Here is a 13,285-nt window from a genome sequence, read left to right on the forward strand (position 1 = left end):
CTGTTTCAAACACAGCCTAAAGTAGCCCTATTTGAAAGACATTCAAGCATCTAGCAAGGTCTGAAATAGATAACATGCTTTCTCCTGGAAACTTTTGATATGCATACACATAGATATTTTTAATCTTTAGGATTCTGAATTTTCACTAAGATGTCCCTAGCTATGGGGCTTATTACACTGTTCTTGCCATTCAGTGGGCCCTTTTACTCTGAAACTATTCATTTCATTCTTAAGCTTAGGTATTTTCCCCCCTAATCTTACTTCTTTGATATTTTATTTCCCTTCTCTGTTTTCTTTCCTTGTAGAATTAAAAGATAAATGTTGGACTTCCTTCATCTTTTATTGTCTCAATTTTTCTCTCATATCTTCCATTTCCTTGCTTTTTTGAGTTATGTTCTGGAAGATGTCCTTGGTTTTATTTTCCAAATCACTAATTTGGTCTCTAGCTTTGTTTATTCATTATTCAGCTCATTTGCTTTTTAAAAAATAAATTTGGCAGTCATATTGTTTAGGTTCCTCAAACTTTATGGGGAATGATCAAGTCTTCTTTTTCATAACAGCTTGTTCTTGTTGCTTGAAATTTGTGCTTAAGTTTCTCTGAGGTTGTTCATTATAATTATGAAAACAAAACAAAACAAAACAATTACTTCTCTTACTTTCCTGGATCATGTATCTTCCAGGGTGAGCTATTTCTTATTGTGTCTGTTTTTGAGGTTAGTTCTTTTTTATACTGCTGATTTTCCTCACATGTCTTTTTTTGTACTTTCGTGTTTATGATGTAAGTTTCTGCTTATTAGTATGTAGCTGGGTTAGGCTTTTGCTGCAGTTTATCAACATGATTCTTCCCTGAATGGGAGCTCTGATTGTGGGATTTAGGTAAGTGGGTGAAGAGCATTTACAGGCATTTTGCCAGTGTACTACCTGGGAAGCCAGCCAGCAGGTTAGGGAACTCCTCAATTATCAAAGTAAGAAGGGATTTATTCTAGGAGAATAGAACCTTAGTCTATTTCTATCCTTGTCTTTTACTCCTCCTTCTTCTCTTCCTTTTTCATCTACTTGGTGTCTGTCATGGAGCCCTGGAGTTACCTTAAGCCCTGCTGTATTTCTCTTCCAGCTCTCAGCATCTTTAGGAGCTCCCCTCAGACACGTTACCCACTTTCTGTAGAGAGCAGTTCAAGCCTCCGCCTAGACCAGTGTTTTCAGTGTGATCCTAGACCAGTGGCATCAGCACGACCTGGGAACTTAGCAATGTGAATTCTCTGCCTCTCTGGGCCCTCCTGGAACTCTTAGGGTGGGGCTTAACAATCTGGGTTTGAATAAGCCCAAGAACAAGACCAGTGGCTTGAGAACTGGCCCTGGACAGAGCCCACTGCAGCTATAGCAACTCTGTTTCCGAGGTGTAGAGGGGAAGTACACTTGTTGTGGATGGTTCTAGAAGAGCTGTTTAGTGAGCTACCCTGGTGCTTGCCCTGTGGCTCACCCTTTGCCTTTAAGTTCATTGGCTGGAGCTTGATGTTTCTCTGAGGCTTTCTTTTCTTTTCTTGTTTTTTGTTTTTTTTTTTTTTTTTTTTTTTTTTTGAGACAGGACCTCATTCTGTTGCCCAGGCTGGAGTGCAGTGGCATGAACACGGCTTGTGGCAGCCTCGACCTCCCGGGCTAAAGTGATCCTCCTGCCTCAGCCTCCCAGGGAGCTGGAACCATAGGCACGCTTCACCATGTCCAGCTAATTTTTAAATTTTTTGTAGAGACAGGCATCTCACTATGTTCCCCTGGCTCGTCTTGAACTCCTGGGTTCAAGTGATCCTCCCACCTCAACCTCCCAAAGTGCTGGGACTACAGGTGTGAGCCACTGTGCCCAGCCCTCTGAGGCTTTCTTGAGAAGACTCACAATTATTTTGGTGTGGTTTCTCTTTCTTTCTTTTTAATTGTTCAAATTCCATCTGCTTTTTTAAAAGCAGCAACTTAACCATAATAATACAAGGATATAATTAATAAATTCAATAGTACAAAATGGCTTATAATGAAAAAAGCAGTCTCTGCTTGCACACTGCACCCTTGCCCAGCCTCCCCACCCCCCTGCCACCCAGACTGACTCCCCAGTGGCACCTACTTTGAACTCCTTTAGCCATTTTCTTGTTATTTAACTCCATATTGCTCGATGAACTATTTATATGGCTCTTTCTCAATGTCTCAGTCTTGGACATTACCTACTGACTTCCAGTGATCGTTATTGAAGATTTCACTCTTTCATGCCCTCTTCTTTTTCCATCCTTCTCGATACAGTTATATTACATTTTTTTTTGCGTGTGGTTTAGATTTATAGCCAGATTTTAAATGGGATTCACTAACAGAACCCATAATGTGCTGTGATTGTTTCCTTTCTCTTACAACTTTAATTAGTCCTAAAGTTAAAATTGACTTTTTAAAATTTGCTTATTTTTCTAAGGGCTTCTTCATTAATATCCCCCAAATGCTCCTATATATCTGTCACACTGTTGTTAGTTATTTTTTCTAATGTTAAAAAGACTGTTTCAAACAATTTATCAGTATCATCATCATCATCATCATCATCATCATCATCATTTTGAGATGGGATTTTGCTCTGTCGCTCAGGCTGGAGTACAGTGGCGTGATCATGGCTCACTGTAGCCTCAAACTCCTGGGCTCAAGCAGTCCTTCTGCCTCGGCTTTGTGAAGCACTGGGATTACAGACATGAGCCACCACACTCTGCCTGTTTCATTATTTTTTTAATCCCTGGATACCCTCCTTTTGGAGCCTTCCATCCTCTCCAATCTGAGATATTATTCTCTAGGTCTCTGCTCAGCTCTCGTCCTGGGGTTTCTTTTTAGCATTCTCCCATGTTTCATGGATCTTTGCAGGAAGTATTTAAGCAGCTCAGCATAAAATCGCCCTTCCTAGAATTGTACTACTAATTCCTGACCTTCTGTCCTAATCTCTGTGAGTAGGTCATTGTTTTGATATGTACAAGACAATTTACACCTAGTACCTAACTTTGTTCTTTTCTTAAAAAAAAAAAAACAAAAAAAACAGCTGTGCTGAGGTATACTCGATACACAATAAACTGCATGTAATGAGTTGGACAAGGCAATGAGTTTGGACATATGCATATTCCCATGAAACCATCACCACAATGAGGGTAATAGACATCTCCATCACCTCCAAAACTTTCCTTGTGTCCATTTGTCCTTGTGTCTTCTTGCCCAGGGAAGGTCATCCTACCCCTAACTTCTAGCTCCAGGATGGGGACTCTCATTCCTGCTCACAGACTTCCTTGAGCCCAGTGGGCACCTCAGATTCTTGAATTTATTGTCCCTTGGATTCCACGTCACTGTGCCCTCTTCAGTATATAGAGGAAAAATACAGACTGTGAAGTCACCCAGACCTGGGGTCAAATCTCACCTGCTCCTCTTACTAGCTGAATAACTAGGCAAACGAAGTCTTATTTTCCACATTAGAGAAACCAGGGATCATAATACCACTTGCATGAAGACTGTTGTAAGGATTAAATGGGACAATATATACTAAGCAGCTTGGAGAGTTCCTGGCACCGGAACTCTGTTTTCCATTCTCTATTATATTGTCTCCGATCCCATTGCCAACACAGCTTTTTCTGCGTTGTCATCTGGTTTTACCATTTCCTTTGGACAATGTTTATTTGTTTGTTTGTTTATTTATTTATTTATTGACAGGCTTACCCTTCTCCATGCATCCGCCCCTGGGTCTGATTCTCCAGCCCCAACTGCCTCCACCTCTCCCATACTTTGATACTTCCCTTTGGCCTCATTCAAGAACTTGGTCTAATTTTTTTTTTTTTTTTTTTTTTTTTTATAGAGTCTCGCTCTGTCACCCAGGCTGGAGTGCAGTGGCGCGATCTCGGCTCACTGCAACCTCTACGTCCCAGGTTGAAGCGATTCTCCTGCCTCAGTCTCCTGAGTAGCTGGGATTACAGGTGCTTACCACCACATCCGGCTGATTTTTGTATTTTTAGTAGAGACGGGGTTTCACCATGTTGGCCAAACTGGTCTTGAACTCCTCACCTCAAGTGATCCGCCCGCCTTGCCCTCCCAAAGTGCTGAGATACAGATGTGAGCCACCGTACGCGGCCTGGTCTAATTTCAAACAGAACTTTTCTAGTCTGCCTAATCCTGCTACAAATAAGTGGGTCAAATCAATACTCAGTCACATGTCCATCTTTTTTGGTAGAGAGTATTTTCTAGCTCAAAGACGTCCACTGATAAGAGAGATGAAAACAAAATAGAAATGGAGCAATTTTGCTTTATCATCCACCAGTATCACACCATCTGCCCCAAGCATCATGCCTACACCTCTCTTGCTCTTTCTTCTCTTTCTAAATATAGATTAAAGAGTCCTTTTAGTTGTCCTTAACTTATTTTGGCAAGGCCCGGCTCATCCTAGGCTTTAATCTTCCTGACACCTTTTCTACAAGTCTGTGCTGCAATTCTGCGTTTGTTCTTGATAGAATGTCCCTTTCTCTAAGTCCTCTGAAAATCTTGGCTCTTCAGAGCTCCCTGTGTACCTCATGCTTAACCCTTTGCTCACTGTTTTACTAATCATTTTCTTTTTGTGTGTGTGTGACGGAGTCTGGCTCTGTCGCCTAGGCTGGAGAGCAGTGGCGCAATCTCGGCTCACTGCACGCTCCGCCTCCCGGGTTCACGTCATTCTCCTGCCTCAGCCTCCCGAGTAGCTGGGACTACAGGCGCCCACCACCACGCCCGACTACTTTTTTTTTTTTTTTTTGTATTTTTAGTAGAGACGGGGTTTCACCGTGTTAGCCAGGATGATCTCGATCTCCCTGACCTCGTGATCCGCCCGTCTCGGCCTCCCCAAAGTGCTGGGCACGGTGGCTCATGCCTGTAATCTCCGTCTCAAAAAAATAAAATAATAAAAAAAATTAAAAAGCAGGAATGATTTTTGCCTTTTGTTTTCTTTTCCTTCCTCACTCCCTCCTTCCCTCTCTTCCTTCCTTCCTTCTTTCCTTCCTTCTCCTCCCCTCCCTCCCCTTGCTTCCTCCTTTTTCTTTCTTTCCATTTTGTTTCTTTTCTTTCCTTCCTTCCTTTTTCTCTTTCTTTCGCTTTCTTGCTTTCTTGCTCCTTCCTTCCTTCTTTCCTTCACTTTCCTCTCTTTCCTTCCTTTCCTTTCTTCTGTGTGTGTGTGTGTGTGTGTGTGTGTATTTTTCTTTTTTGAGACGGAGTCTCACTCTGTCGCCCAGGCTGGAGTGCCGTGTTGCAAAGTTGGCTCACTGCAACCTCCACCTCCTCCACCATGCTCGGTTAATTTTTGTATTTTTAGTAGAGATGAGGTTTCACCATGTTGGCCAGGCTGGTCTTGGATTCTTGAACTTAAGTGATCTGCCATGCCTTTCATTTTCTCCATGACATCCAGCATCGTGCCTTACCTGAAACAGACCTCCATAAAATCCTATGAATCCAGTTTATCTATGTTACTACATGATAAAGTTGTCCTTTTCAATGTAATTGTTAAAATATCTTTAAACTTATTCTTTCTCAAACATATGGAAATACAAACTTCTTTCTCATAACTACCCCTGAATAATAGGGCTGACTATATATTAATGATGATTTTTAAGTACTTAAGCAAAAGATAGTTGGGAATTCTGAATTCTATCTCCTATATTATGAAGAAATATATTAATATTTAGTGGTATTTTACAGCTTTTGTGCAAATTAGAAAAAAAGTGAAAACTTTGAATTCCTATTGGTTTAATTTCTTAATTAGAACCTATAAAGGAATAAATCTGTGAGGCAATAAAATGAAGAGATAGGACTCACAATTTAATTAAATCTAAAGATTTATTAGGCCATAAATTAGTTATCCATGGGTAAAAAGCTTTATAAGACATATATGAGGATTTTAAAGACAATGTGCAATATCTGAAGTTATTACATATATATTTAGTGCTGCAGTTTTCAAGTCACAAAAGAATTACTTGGCTGGGCACAGTGGCTTATATGTGTAATCCCAGCAATTTTTGAGGCTGAGACAGGAGGATCACTTGAGGCCAGTAGTTCAAGACCAGCCTGGGCAACATAGGGAGACCACCGTCTCTACAAAAAAAAAAAAAAAAAAAAAAAAAAAAAGCTGAGTGTGGTGGTGTGAGCCTGTAGTTCCAGCTACTACTACTGTGGAGGCTGAGGCTGAGGTGGGAAGATTGCACCACTGCACTCCAGCCTGAGCAACAGAGCAACACCTTGTCTCTAAAATAAAATAAAAAAAAAAAAAAAAGAAAAGAAAAAAAGAATTATTCATCGTTTGGATTCAATATGAAAGATATTCTTTGAATTTTAAAAATATTGGCCGGGAGCAGTGGCTGATGCCTGTAATCCCAGCACTTTCGGAGGCTGAGGCAGGTGGATCACCTGAGGTCAAGAGTTCGAGACCTGCCTAGCAGGTGGATCACCTGAGGTCAAGAGTTCGAGACCTGCCTGGCCAACCTGGCAAAACCCCATCTCTACTAGAAATACAAAAATTAGCCAGGTGTGGTGGTGCATGCCTGTAATCCCAGCTACTTGGGAGGTTGAGGCAGGAGAATCACTTGAACCTGGAAGGTGGAGGTTGCAGTGAGCCAAGATTGTGCCATACTCTAGCGTGGGTGTTGCTGTGAGACTCTGTCTCAAAAAAAAAATTGTTTATTGATCATAAGGAGTGACTGTTGATTACCATCAATCAGAAACACGGATGAATCACCCCCAAAATAAGAATGGAAAAAAATTTATTGGAACATGCCCAGAATTTTCCATTATAGTATTTATCAACTTTTTCTTTATACTTATAATACTGCTAAACAGACTGCCTTCAGTGTTTAATGTCTGTGGTTGTTGATATAGTAGGGTTTTTTCCACTGTCTCTCATTCAATCCCCTTTGAAGATACATGTCTCAGCCTTATTTATTGATAAGTACTACCTTGATGATTTTGTTTGCCTCTTATAATGTGAAAAACCAAACATCTAACATTAAATAAATCAACAGAAGAATCTACTTGAATTGAGAGTAATATTTTCCTACATTTCTTGAAAGGTAAAATTTTTCCTATTTCATAAAGGGAGGTGATGAAGGACACAGAATTTCTTTCAATGTTTTGTCCTTTAGGACATCCTTTAGGACGAAACATTTTCTGATTAGCCCCAGTCTGGATTAGGTGTCCCTCCTCCATGCAGCTGCAGCTCTTTGTGTTTCTCTCCACCACGGTACTGAGTATATTAGGTTGCAATTTCATATGTAATTGTCTATCTCTTTTGCAGAATGGGAGCCCTTGGAGAACAGAGAATGTGTCTTTGATCCCTGTGTGCTTAGCAACTATCATATGTTTATAGTGGACAATAATGACAAATGAATGGATGGATGAATGCATTTTACTTTTAAATTTAGCCAACCCCTCAGGCTAATAACAGATACACACACACACACACACACACACACACACACACACACACACAGGGACATAATTTTCTGGATTTAATCATTATTAAACGATATGTTATTTACCCTACCAGGAGTTTTTGTTTTTGTTTTTGAGATGGAGTCTTGGTCTATCACCCAGGATGGAGTGCGGTGGCAGGATCTCGGCTCACTGCAACCTCCGCCTCCCAGGTTTGGCGATTCTCTTGCCTCAGCCTCCTGAGTAGTTGGGATTACAGGTGTGCACCACACCCACCCAGCTAATTTTTGTATTTTTAGTAGAGATGGGGTTTCACCGTGTTGGTCAGGCTCGTCTTGAACTCCTGACCTCGTGATCTGCCCACCTCGGTCTCCCAAAGTGTTGGGATCACAGGCGTGAGTCACCATGCCCAGCCTCCCACCAGGAATATCTTCCCAAGCTACACTAAAGTGCCGCAGAATTCAAAATGGGAAACCACGACTAGGGCCCACATAACTATTTTTGAGTAACTGGGTTGGCATTTGAAACCCAGAGACTTTGTAGATAATGTATGGAATGGTGTTTTGATAGACCAAGGCAATATATAAATTCAAAGCATTTATGACCATGGGACAACTTTAAGCGCTAGATCCCTGATAGGTAAAACTTAAAAAAAAATTGAATAGCCTTTATTTTTAGAACAGTTTTACATTGACAGAAAAGAACATAGCATAGATGCACGTACCCAGTTGCCCCTATTATTAGTGTCTTACATTAGTCTGATATATTAATATTATTTGTTATGATTAATAAACTGATATTGATACATGTTCATAACTAAAGCCCATAATTTATTCAGATTCTCTTAGTTGTAACCTAATGTCCATTCTTTTTCCAGGATCCCAACTAGGACACCACATCACACTTGTCTTGTCTCCTTAGGTTCTTCTTGGCTGTGACAATTTCTCAGATTTGTCTTGTTTTTCACGACCTTGATAGTTTGAGGAATACTGATTGGATATTTTGAGAATGTCCCTCTGTGGAAATTTGTCCAGTTTTTTTCATGGATAGATTGGGGTAAATGTGGAACTTTTTATAGGAAGACAGTAGTTCTCAAATTTTTTCTGCTTCCACACTGATCACAAGTGTAGCGTACTCCCATGAGTAACATGTCTCATTAGATTAGGGATAGAGGGATGAGAGCACAGCCCTCAGAGGATTTAGGAGACTCTCTGGGTATGTATATATTAGTCTAAAAAAGTACCGTTTCCATCTCCATTTAGAAGAACTAGCCAGGCGTGGTGGCTCACACCTGTAATCCTAGCACTTTGGGTGGCTGAGGCGGGTGGATCACCTGAGGTCAGGAGTTCGAGACCAGTCTGGCCAACATGGTGAAACCCCATCTCTACTAAAAATACAAAAATTAGCCGGGCGTGGTGGTGAGCACCTGTAATCCCAGCTACTTGGGAGGCTGAGGCAGGAGAATTGCTTGAATCTGGGAGGCGGAGGTTGCAGTGAGCCGAGATTGCGCCACTGCACCACAGCCTGGGGGACAGAGAATCCCTTTAAAGAAAAAAAATTTACATCCTTATTTCATGATCCATTTAGGTTATAAAACTTAACAAAATAGTGGCCCCATAATTGCCCCATAACATTTTGATCTCTGGAAGACATGCAACTTTAGAATATAACAAGAAAATAAACTATTGAGGTATTCAAAATAGGAAATAATCAATTATGAAAATATGATTTATTAAACTTCTGGCCAGACTCAAGAAAAAGTCTATATTTAAAAAATTTTTATTATGAAAAATATCAAATAGTACAATAAACATCCACAGACATATAATTAGATTTAACAATTGTGAATATTATTGTTTGCTTCATTCATCTTTCTCCTCATCCTCTTCTTTTTTTTGCTGAATCTTTTAAAGCAAGTGCTGACATCATTTAAAAGCTTCAGCACGAGTCTTCTAAAAATGTCATTCTTCTACAAACCATGATAATGTATCATGCCAAAGAAAATCAGTGTTTCCTTAATTTCACCTAACATCCAGATTATATTAAAATTTCAAAATTATCCCTCAAACTGTCTTTTATAGCTGATATTTTAGAATCAGGATCCATCAAGCTTCATGAATTGTATTATTTAGTTACGTTTCTTAAGACTTTGATCTAGAAAAATGTTCCTCCCCTCTCTTGCCCTCTCTCTTTCTTTCTTCCGTGTTTTTTTTTTTTTTTTTTTTTGAGACCAGGTCTTGCTCTGTTGCCCAGGCTGGAGTGCAGTGGTGTGATCTTGGCTCACTGCAACCTCCTCCTCCTGGGTTCAAGCGACTCTCCTGCCTCAGCCTCCCGAGTTGCTGGGACTACAGGCATGCACCACCACACCTGGCTAATTTTTGTATTTTTAGTAGAGAAGGGGTTTCAGCACGTTAGCCAGGCTGGTCTTGATCTCCTGACCTCGTGATCTACCTGCCTCAGCCTCCCAAAGTGCTGGGATTACAGGTGTGAGCCACCATGCTGGCCATCTCATTCCAGCTTTGACCTCCCAGGCTTGATCCACCTGCCTCTGCCTCCTGAGTAGCTGGGATGACAGGTGCGTGCCATCATGCCTGGCTAATTTTTATTTTTTGTGGGGATGGGGTTTCACCGTGTTGCCCAGGCTACACTCTTTGTTTTAAAAATGACAACTTTTATATAAACTAAGCTAGTGGTTTTGTGAAATGTTTCATATTTTGGATGAGTCTTATTTCCTTGTGGTATCATGCAACTTGTTGCTGCTCTATCTCCTGAATTTCCTGTCAACTGGAAATTAAGTCTTAAGGTTTAATTGTATTCAGGTTAAACATTTTTGGCAAGGATACTTTCTAAGTGATGTTATGTACTTTATACTATATCCTTTGTAATGCCTGGCTACATTGTGATTCACTGTCCTTACTAATGTCATTTATCTGCTTTGCTTTCCTTTATACTTTCTCGCCACTTTCATTAACATTTGCGCTTTGAATGTGTTCAACATGACAGTCCTCTTTAATAACATCTTAACCTCGGTCTGTCAGTTTAGAATTTCCCCGGCTCCTGGGGTAGAAGCAAAGAAAATCAGGCTGTGAACAAAGCTGCTAAGCTGTGTGTGTTGGGTCCTGCTTCCCTGACTGGACTCCACTCTTCTTCCTCCCAGCACCATGATGCAGTCTTTCAAGATCTACTCTCCATAGGCAATCTTTTCCACTCAGACATTATCCTTTTCCCTCCAGCGCAGTAAAATCAAAATTTCCCTGTCTTCCTACCACAACTTTAGCCAGGCTAGTTAGTTTGTGTAGTTAATCCCTGTTTTGTTAATCTGATGAACAGGTTACAGGGAGGATCAAGTACTATGTAAGAACAAATCACTCTCATTTAATGCATGTCAGTGGTTTAATGTAGCATTCCCAAAGTATATTCCCAAAATATGTTTTTTTTTTTTTCTTTTTTTTTGAGACGGAGTCTTACTCTGTCGCCCAGGCTGGAGTGCAGTGGTACGACGTCGGCTCACTGCAACCTCTGCCTACCAGGTTCAGGCGATTCTTCCACCTCAGACTCCCGAGTAGCTGGGATTGCAGGCACCTGCCATCATGCCCGGCTAATTTTTGTATTTTTGTGGATATGGGGTTTCACCATGTTGGCCATGGCTGGTCTTGAACTTTTGACCTCAGGTGATCCATTCGCCTCGGTTTCCCAAGGTGTTGGGATTACAGGCGTGAGCCATTGCGCTTGGCCAGTATGTTTGTTTTCTAAGGAAGAGAACAGTAGATGCGGTTGTGGAGATAGACCAGTATAATTAGTAGTAGGAAGAATTGTTAGTTTGGAGCAAACATTCCTTGTCAGAGAAATGAGGTTATATGAACGAGTGGAGTGTTAAAAACAAACAGAACAGCCTAGATTTGATGTGAAAATTAAGACAGATCTGTGAGTATTGGAGAAACCATAAAGGGGAAAGGGAAAGGGAGTCCGACAGTCATTGGCAACTGATGCTGGCATGTAGCTGGGTGTCTTTAAGATATTTTTCCTTTTGAAATTCTATCCCTCACTTGTTTTTGAGATAATATTCTCCTAGTCTTCTCTCCTACTTCTTCAGCTGCTCTTCATAATAGAGCTGTCTTTTCTATTATTATTAATGAACAAGTAGCAAAATAATTATTCATAATTAGTTAGTAGCTATATGGCTTATCATATACTAAGAATTGTGCAAAGTATGTTACTTTAATGCACCCAGCCCTGTGAAGCAGATATGCTTACCATTCCCATTAAAATGAGAAAACTAAAATCCAAGTGTTAATAAGTTGTCACAGAGAGAGTAGGTTGTGAATCCAAAGCCATGAGCTTAATTACGATGTATGGGGCTTGCCACTAAAATGTTGGCATTATCCAGAGTTCTAGCCTTAATCCCTTTCTTCCCAAGATCAAATCTTTGTGTTTACAATTTCTAGAACCTTTCCTTACAGATTTGTATGCCTTAGAGTGTTTTTATTCTTTACTGATCTCTTCATGTACTTTTAAAACTAGCCGCATTTCCAAACTGGAGATTAATTAAATAGACTGGGCAGAAATGCACAGAAGTGATGCTAGTATTCTCACCAAATCCTATCAGGTGGCACGTGATCTTGATTTGTCCCATTATTGATGGCACTTGATCATTTAAGATAGTATCTGCCAAGCTTCTTAACACTGAGAAGTTACTCTAGTTCCCTTTGTAATTAGGAAGAATTTTGTTGGGAGATACTTTGAAACTATGAAAATATTCCAATGCTTATCAAACTTTCAATTTATGTATTTCTTTACACAGGTATAGTTTCCTATATTATTCAATGGGTTATAGTACACAATTTATTTTAACGTTGAAGTACAGTTTGTCCTCGATTTGGCTGGTGTCCTTTAGACATGCCTCATTATTCTTTGAGCATGTCCTTATATTCTGATACTACAAGCTCCAGGCTCATCCTGTACTTTCTCTTCTCCAGTACTGGAATCAACTATTCTGCCAAGAAGAAAAATGAAGTGGAGATTGGTATTTAGAAGCCAAGACCTGGGCTAGCTGTTCTCATTGTTTTCCGGTGTCACTACTCCCAGATCTTCTCAGTGGACAGGGTATGTACATGTACACCTATATCTATTTCTACAAATAGTGACAGATTGATACCTCCATTACTAGTCCACCACCAAAGTTTCCTCTTTTCTTATTTGTAATTCTCTTCCTGAACATTGAGAAACCTGGCTCCCATTTTCCTTAACATATTGCCAATCATGTGTTGCATAATGACATTTCCATCAATGATGGACTGCATATTATGATGGTGCCCCATAAGATTATGATGTGATATTTTTACTATCCCTTTAATTTACTGGGAAATTTAGAAACACAATTTCTTACCACTGTGTTATAAATCCCTATGGAATTCAGCACAGTAGCATGCTATACAGCTCTGTAGCCTAGGAGTATGGGCTACATCATCTAGCCTAGGTGTGTAGTTAGCTATACCAAACAGGGTTGTAAGTACAGTCTATGGTGTTCACACGATGAAATTGCCTAACAATGCATTTCTCAGACTCACCTCTGCTGTTAAGGAACAGGACTGTATTTTTTTTTTTTTGAGACGGAGTCTCGCTCTGTAGCCCAGGCTGGAGTGCAGTGGCGTGATCTTGGCTCACTGCAAGCTCCCTCTCCCGGTTTTGAGTGATTCTCCTGCCTCAGCCTCCCGAATAGCTGGGAATACAGGCACATGCCACCACAACCAGCTAATTTTTTGTATTTTTAGTAGGGACAGGCTTTCACTGTGTTAGCCAGGATGGTCTCAATCTCCTGACCTCGTGATCCGCCCGCCTGGGCCTC

The 13,285-nt window shown here is 40.5% G+C and overlaps 1 protein-coding gene across 30 annotated transcripts in view; it reads right to left on the minus strand.

The window, feature by feature from the left end:
* The window catches only part of NDUFB2 (NADH:ubiquinone oxidoreductase subunit B2), a 1,166,996-nt gene that overhangs the window by 508,256 nt on the left and 645,455 nt on the right, over positions 1 to 13,285 (minus strand). The window contains exon 1 of one of the 30 annotated variants that reach the window (XM_050782337.1): positions 2,072 to 2,076. The exons of the other annotated variants lie outside the window; for them this stretch is intronic. The gene's annotated coding sequence lies outside the window, so the exon portion shown is untranslated. Of the gene's footprint in view, positions 1 to 2,071; positions 2,077 to 13,285 lie in introns of those variants that run through there. 30 annotated transcript variants of the gene reach the window in all.

The sequence above is a fragment of the Macaca thibetana genome, chromosome 3, assembly GCF_024542745.1.
Source record: "Macaca thibetana thibetana isolate TM-01 chromosome 3, ASM2454274v1, whole genome shotgun sequence".
Classification (NCBI taxonomy): domain Eukaryota; kingdom Metazoa; phylum Chordata; class Mammalia; order Primates; family Cercopithecidae; genus Macaca; species Macaca thibetana.